A 6,292-nucleotide genomic window follows, 5' to 3' on the forward strand; every position below is an offset into this window, starting at 1 on the left:
AAAAACAAAAACAAAAAAAACCCAACCAACCAAACAAACAAAAAAAACCCAACAATAAAAAAAAGGGTGAAGAGCAATTTGGCAAGCCAGGTAGGAATCAAAGAAAACAGACTGGCGAGATGGTTTGGCAAGATGGTTCAGTGGTTAAGAGTTCTTGTTGCTCTTGCAGCATGCTGGTCTTTGTCTCCCAGAACCCACATGGTGGTTCCCAGCTGCCTGAAACTTTAGTCCTGGCTAACCAATGCCTTCTTCTGACCTCCTTGGGCACCAGGCACACATATAGCCAAAAAAGTAAACACATAAAATAAAAGTCTTTTTTTATATTGATCCTAAGTGAGTTACTAGTCTGGACTTTTGAACGAGTTCAAGTTTTAAGGAAACTGATACTGATGAATTGCTAATTACCAACAAGGGATCAGGACCTAGAAACACCTTTCCTCTGATGAAGCAATTTGCTATTCTTAAACTATCTTTTAATATACAAAGAAAACTGTTTCTACTACAGATCAGATGTTTTTAGGAAGGACATTTACGCAAACATCAAGAAAAGCCACACAAGCTACAGCTGAAATTGTCAGCTAAGAACTCTCTTGAAAGTCCACTCATTCTACTGCCAAATCTTGGGGAGGGGTGTTGTTTGTTTGTTTTGGACCTACACAGAGATTGCTATCAAGCTTTTCCTGATCTTTAAACAATTCTGCTTAGAATTACTGTTATCTTTCTCCACACTGATAAGAATTGCCTCACAGTCCCTTCAGTTCACACAGATCGCTTAGCGTCTCTGGCAAGTACTAAAGGAATGATACAGTCTCACGGCCTCCCAGAGTCTTTTCACATAGCCATGGGACTATCCTGGTGTCTTTTAGGACCTAAAGACTATCATCCAAATGCCTAGGCTTACAGACTTCATCTTGATTGCCCTTTAATCTCTCTGAGTTGTCTGCCAGGCAGCAAACAAAGGCCCTGGAAATCTGCTCTGGCCCTCCTACAAAGGTAGGGTAAAGGAGTCTGGAATACTCCAGTTCCTGTCACCTTCCAGTTCTGCTCACTGCCCAATTCAACATGCAATTTTCCCACCACAAATTGAGCCCACTCTTTGAGGAATTCTATTGATTACAACTTCTAAGTGTATGTGATAGACCTCATCTGTCTCTAGCAAGGAACCAAAGCTGGGGGTTTCCACAGTCCCTCTACAGATGTTCAGTGATTTTGCAGGAGCCTTTCAGTGTCAACATTCCCAAAGAGAAAGGCCTCTCTCCTTCACTAAGGCGTATTGCTTACAGACAGACTGTTAGAATAGCTGTAAACTTCCATTAAGAGAAAACTTATTCTGGTTTAAAGAATAGACGCTCTGGCCTGGGTAGAGATGTAAAATCCCAGTTGTGCTGGGTAAATCACCCAACTAAGGCCCATTCCTAGGAAGTTGGGCTTACTTTAAGGCATGCTAAAGAAATAGGCTAAATAATTTTTCCTTTAATGAACCAGTGTACTTCTCCTTCCCAGAATTCCCTCAGAGCAATGTCTTGAGCCACCTTCAGATACAACTTCTGCTTTTTCTTTTTTTTTTTCCTGTCTCTTTCAGAAGCTGACCAGAACCTAAGTACTCCTTTTTTCTGCCATTTTGGGCCTCCTCACTCTTTCTGTAAAGCTCCCTCCCCACCGTGTGTCTGACAAACCTCCAGAACAACCTCAATCACGTGGCTTTTCCCTTCTCTCCTGCCTTCTCCAGGCAGCTGCTGCCGTTTATGGCTTGCCTGACATGGCTTTTTTTTTTTTTAATCTCTAATAAAACTGTCCTTGAGCTTCCATTTGAATTCATCTTAAATGCTTTTATTAAGGAGACTAAGAACCCCAAGAGAGGGCCCCAATTTCCTCTGTATCATCTCCCCATATTATCTGCATGTCTCTAAAACCAAAAATGGAGGTTCCCATAACAAAGCACTGCCTTCCTGAGTAATGTAGATGAAACCACTTGCAATTCTTTCCCCGAATTCATAAAGTACTGTACCTTTGCCAGCTGGAATAAACTAAGAATTCCCCCACCATCATTCCCTGTCACGTTGTGAAGGTTTCATGCCAGGAGAGCATCAAGGTGCTGGGCTCTCACACAGGATTGTGCCCTGGAAGCTTCTAGTAAGAGGAAGTGCAAGCCAGGGTATTCCACAGCTGACACCGGTAGGCCGCAGCTTGGTAGACTAAAGCAAACAAGGAAGAGAGCCTCCGAGACAGGTAATAAGATTGGAGCAGAGAACTTCACACCGACAAACGCAGGCAGCCGCAAGGAAAGACAGAACGCCTCATTTTCCTGACGCAGAACTAGATTGTCCATGGTGACTAATCTGCAGGAGCATAGATCTTCCCTGTCTAGCGCGGGTACTTCACAGACACCAGCACCTATTGAGAATTTCACAAGCAGATGTGGACCTCAAATGTTTCAGCCAGATGTTTCTTGCCACATTTCAAAGTACACTAGTACACTGTTGTTGGAAGGGGACAACGCGCCATCTACAATCGTACACCATCGTTACTAGATTTTCGATGGGAATGCGACATCGGTTGCTCTGCAGGGCTGGCCCTGAGGTACTGTTTGAAGGCTGAGAGCACTGCAGTAGAGCAGACATTAGAGCTTGGCTGCAGCACTCTGTGGTGCTCCGCATTGGTTGCCCTGACAACCTCACCTCGCCGCGGGGGACGGGGGTGGGGGTGGGGGGAACTCTCAGCCACAAGACCAAAGAGGCCAGCACGCCAGCCAGTATTGACACAACGCGGTCTTTCAATCAGTGGATACATGTCACTTCTCTGTTTACTTATTTGTGTCATGTAGATTTATTTAAGCATTGTTTTGTAGATTTCAGGGCTTGTGTGTTTCGTGTGAGTGTGTGTGTGTGTGTGTGTGTGTGTATTTCTAATGAGGCCTTAAAGGAAAAATTGAGGTTTCCCTGAAGAGGGAGAAAAAACGCCTCTGTGGCATAGAGTGCCAGCTTCAAAACATTGCTGCTGATTTTGGTGCTGTTTTCTGAGTTGGTTCTGTTTTTTTTTTCCTGGAATTTACTAACCTTAGCGCTAAATAAAAAGGACAATAAAGCATCCATTGCCATGATGAAGCAATAGAGATATACAACATATTGTTTAGTCAAATATTAATAAAAGGCAAGATCTGGATGCCTATATAATGATCTCTTAAAATAGTGGTGGCACATGCCTTTAATCCCAGCATTTGGGAGGCGCAGGTGGATTTCTGAGTTCGAGGCCAGCCTGGTCTACAGAGTGAGTTCCAGGACAGCCAGGGCTATACAGAGAAACCCTGTCTCGAAAAACCAAAAAAAAAAAAAAAAAAAAAAAAAAAAAAAATAGCTTTCCAAAAAATAATGATTATCGTGAGATTAGCTTTCTACTGGCTGCCCTGAGAAAAGTAAGAGAAGAAGCTGACGAGCACAGAGCTACTTGATGATCTTAAATAATATAAAATTAAAATTAAAAAGCCTCTGGACAGGATTCATTGTCCTTTCAAGAGAAAAAAAAATACAACTCCACAAATCAAGCAGAGAAGAAATGTAATTCAACACAAGACCGCATAAAATAAGCCCACAACTAGTATGATATTTAACAATGAAAGGCTGGCAATTCTCCCTTTAAGGAGGCCAGGCAGTGTGCAGCAGGGTTAAAGGTGCTACAAGCAGCCCACTGAGAAGGAGATGTGAAGGTAAAGCTAAAGAAAGCATCAATAGAGACCCCAGAAGGAAAGAGATGTCAGCGACATGCTCAGCTAGCTAAAGGAAGCAGGTGAAACTGACTGGAGAAGAGGGTCATGTGAACTACACCTAGCAAGGCTGTAGTTAGCACTGCCCAACCCTTACCTCAGCATGGGCCACGTGTCAATATTTGAATACACTTAGGATTCAGTATTTGGCTACATTTTGATTTTGTTTGCTCCGATCTATCTTTTATATTTTTCTGTACCTCTCTTTTGGAATGGGAATGTTTGCTATGTGTCCTTGCTTCTTTTTTGTTTGTTTGTTTGGTTGGTTGGTTGATTGGTTGGTTTTTGGTTTTTTTCAAGACAGGGTTTCTCTGTGTAGCCCTGGCTGTCCTGGAACCCACTCCGTAGACCAGGCTGGCCTCGAATTCAGAAATCCGCCGGCCCCTGCCTCCCAAGTGCTGGGAGTAAGCCATTGCTTCTTGAAGTGCACATTTTGTCTTTTGATTTTTGCAGGCGCTCACAGCTAAGAGCCTACCTTGAGTCTCAGATGAGACTTTGGATTTGGTCCCTGAGCAATGTTGGGATGTTTTAAGACTCCGAGCAATGTTTTAAGACCCCGAGCAATGTTGGGATGTTTTAAGAGGATTCTTGGAGATGAACTAAATGCACCTTGGTCTTTGGGAGCCCGAAGCAAAGGACTATAGTTTTCAATCTAGAATCACTCCTGCCTCTAAGACTCAAGTATTAAAGACTTAATCCTCAGTGTGGAACTATTAGAAGGTAATAGAATACTCTAAGGAGAATGTACTAGGAAGTATTAAGTTATTGGGGATACGCCTTGAAGAAGGATGTGGCACTTCCTATTTCTTTGCTTCCCGGCTATCATAAGATGAGCATCTTTAGCTACTACATAGTTCCCATCCTGATGTTCATGCGCAACCCAGGAAAATCACAAGTTCAAAACTATCCTGACACACATAGAGAGGCCCCATATCAAAAACAAGCAATAGTACAATATTCTAATGAAGTAATACATATGAAGATAAACTGCATACATTATTATTTTTAAAATGTCCATACTATCCAAAAAAATTACAGATTCAATGCAATGACCATCAAAACACTAATGATATTATCCACAGAGCTAGAAGGATAATCTTAAAATTCATACAGAAGCAGAAAGTCCCAAAATAGCCAAAGTAATCTTAAAGGAAAAAAAAAAGTTTTTGAAATAAAAAAAAAGCTTTATTTATTCAAAATGATAGTAACCATGTGGAAAGCATGTCATTGGTGTATAAATAGACCAATGGAATGGGCTAAAGAACCTAGGAATAAGCCAGGCAGTGGTGGCACACGCCTTTAATCCCAGCACTTGGGAGGCAGAGGCAGGCAGGTTTCTGAGTTCAAGGCCAGCCTGGTCTACAGAGTGAGTTCCAGGACAGCCAGGGATACACAGAGAAACCCTGTCTTGAAAAACAAACAAACAAACAAACAAGAATATAAATGGAGATGTAGCCTTCAGGAGTTCTGCAGCCATGGGGATTATGTTCTTCCAACAGCATGAATGAATTGGAGGAGACCTCTGAGCACCAAAACCCCAAGAACACAAGCTGCAGAGAACAGCAGCTCGCTCTTCTCATACATACAGCATTAGTGGGTTCTCAGAATATCACCTTTCAGCTTAGCATAGCTCAGCATAGCTGTGCCTGCAATGGACTCCACAAATTAATGTAGCTCTAAAAACTTTGGCCAGAGAAGCTTCTCTCTGTACTTGGCAGCAGTTAATATAGACACTAACTTCTAAGACAAGAAACTGAGAATAGAGACAGCTGTGAATGAGACATCTATGTCAACCTGCTCTTTAAGAATCAGAGAATGGCCGGGCGGTGGTGGCACACGCCTTTAATCCCAGCACTTGGGAGGCAGAGACAGGTGGATTTCTGAGTTCGAGGCCAGGACAGCCAGGGCTACACAGAGAAACCCTGTCTCGAAAAAACAAAACAAAACAAAACAAAACAAAAAAGAACCAGAGAATGTCTTAAAAGCAGAAGAGAAAGAATTTAAGAGCCAGAAAATAGGGAGGAAGACTATGGAATGTTTTCTTCTGGTCATGAGATGGCTTTTAGAAGGAGAAAAAGGAGGTGGGCTGGTGGGATGGCTCAGTTAGTAAAGGCACCTGCTGTCAATCCTGACAACCTGAGTTCAATCCCAGGGACCTGAATTGTGGAAAGAGAGAACCAACTCCAGCAAGCTGTTCTCTGACCTCCACACACATACTATGACATGTCCATGCATGAGCCTGCTTGCCTGAATGCATGCAAACTAAATAACAAACAAACAAACAAATATGATTAAAAAATTAATTTTAAAGGAGAGCACATGAAGGAGGGAGGGGGAATTGTTGGAGGGTGCCTAGGAGGAGTCGTGAGGGGACTTAGGAGTTGATCACATCAAGATACAGAATATGAATGTATGAAATTGTTAAAGAACAAAAGCAGTCAAAGTTAATGTGTAGGTGTACATGTGTATAAGTATATAACAATATCATACACACACACACAAACACACACATATCACAATGAAATAGAATTT

General features: G+C 42.3%; 1 protein-coding gene and 1 pseudogene across 1 annotated transcript in view; one reads left to right on the top strand and one right to left on the bottom strand.

The window, feature by feature from the left end:
• LOC116087358 overlaps positions 1 to 2,035 on the bottom strand; it is a 59,435-nt gene extending 57,400 nt beyond the window's left edge. Inside the window, exon 1 of the mRNA XM_031366054.1 lies at positions 2,009 to 2,035. The gene's annotated coding sequence lies outside the window, so the exon portion shown is untranslated. The remainder of the gene's footprint in view (positions 1 to 2,008) is intronic.
• Positions 1 to 6,292, top strand: part of LOC116090016 — a 30,212-nt pseudogene that overhangs the window by 14,380 nt on the left and 9,540 nt on the right.

This window comes from Mastomys coucha, chromosome X, assembly GCF_008632895.1.
Source record: "Mastomys coucha isolate ucsf_1 chromosome X, UCSF_Mcou_1, whole genome shotgun sequence".
Classification (NCBI taxonomy): domain Eukaryota; kingdom Metazoa; phylum Chordata; class Mammalia; order Rodentia; family Muridae; genus Mastomys; species Mastomys coucha.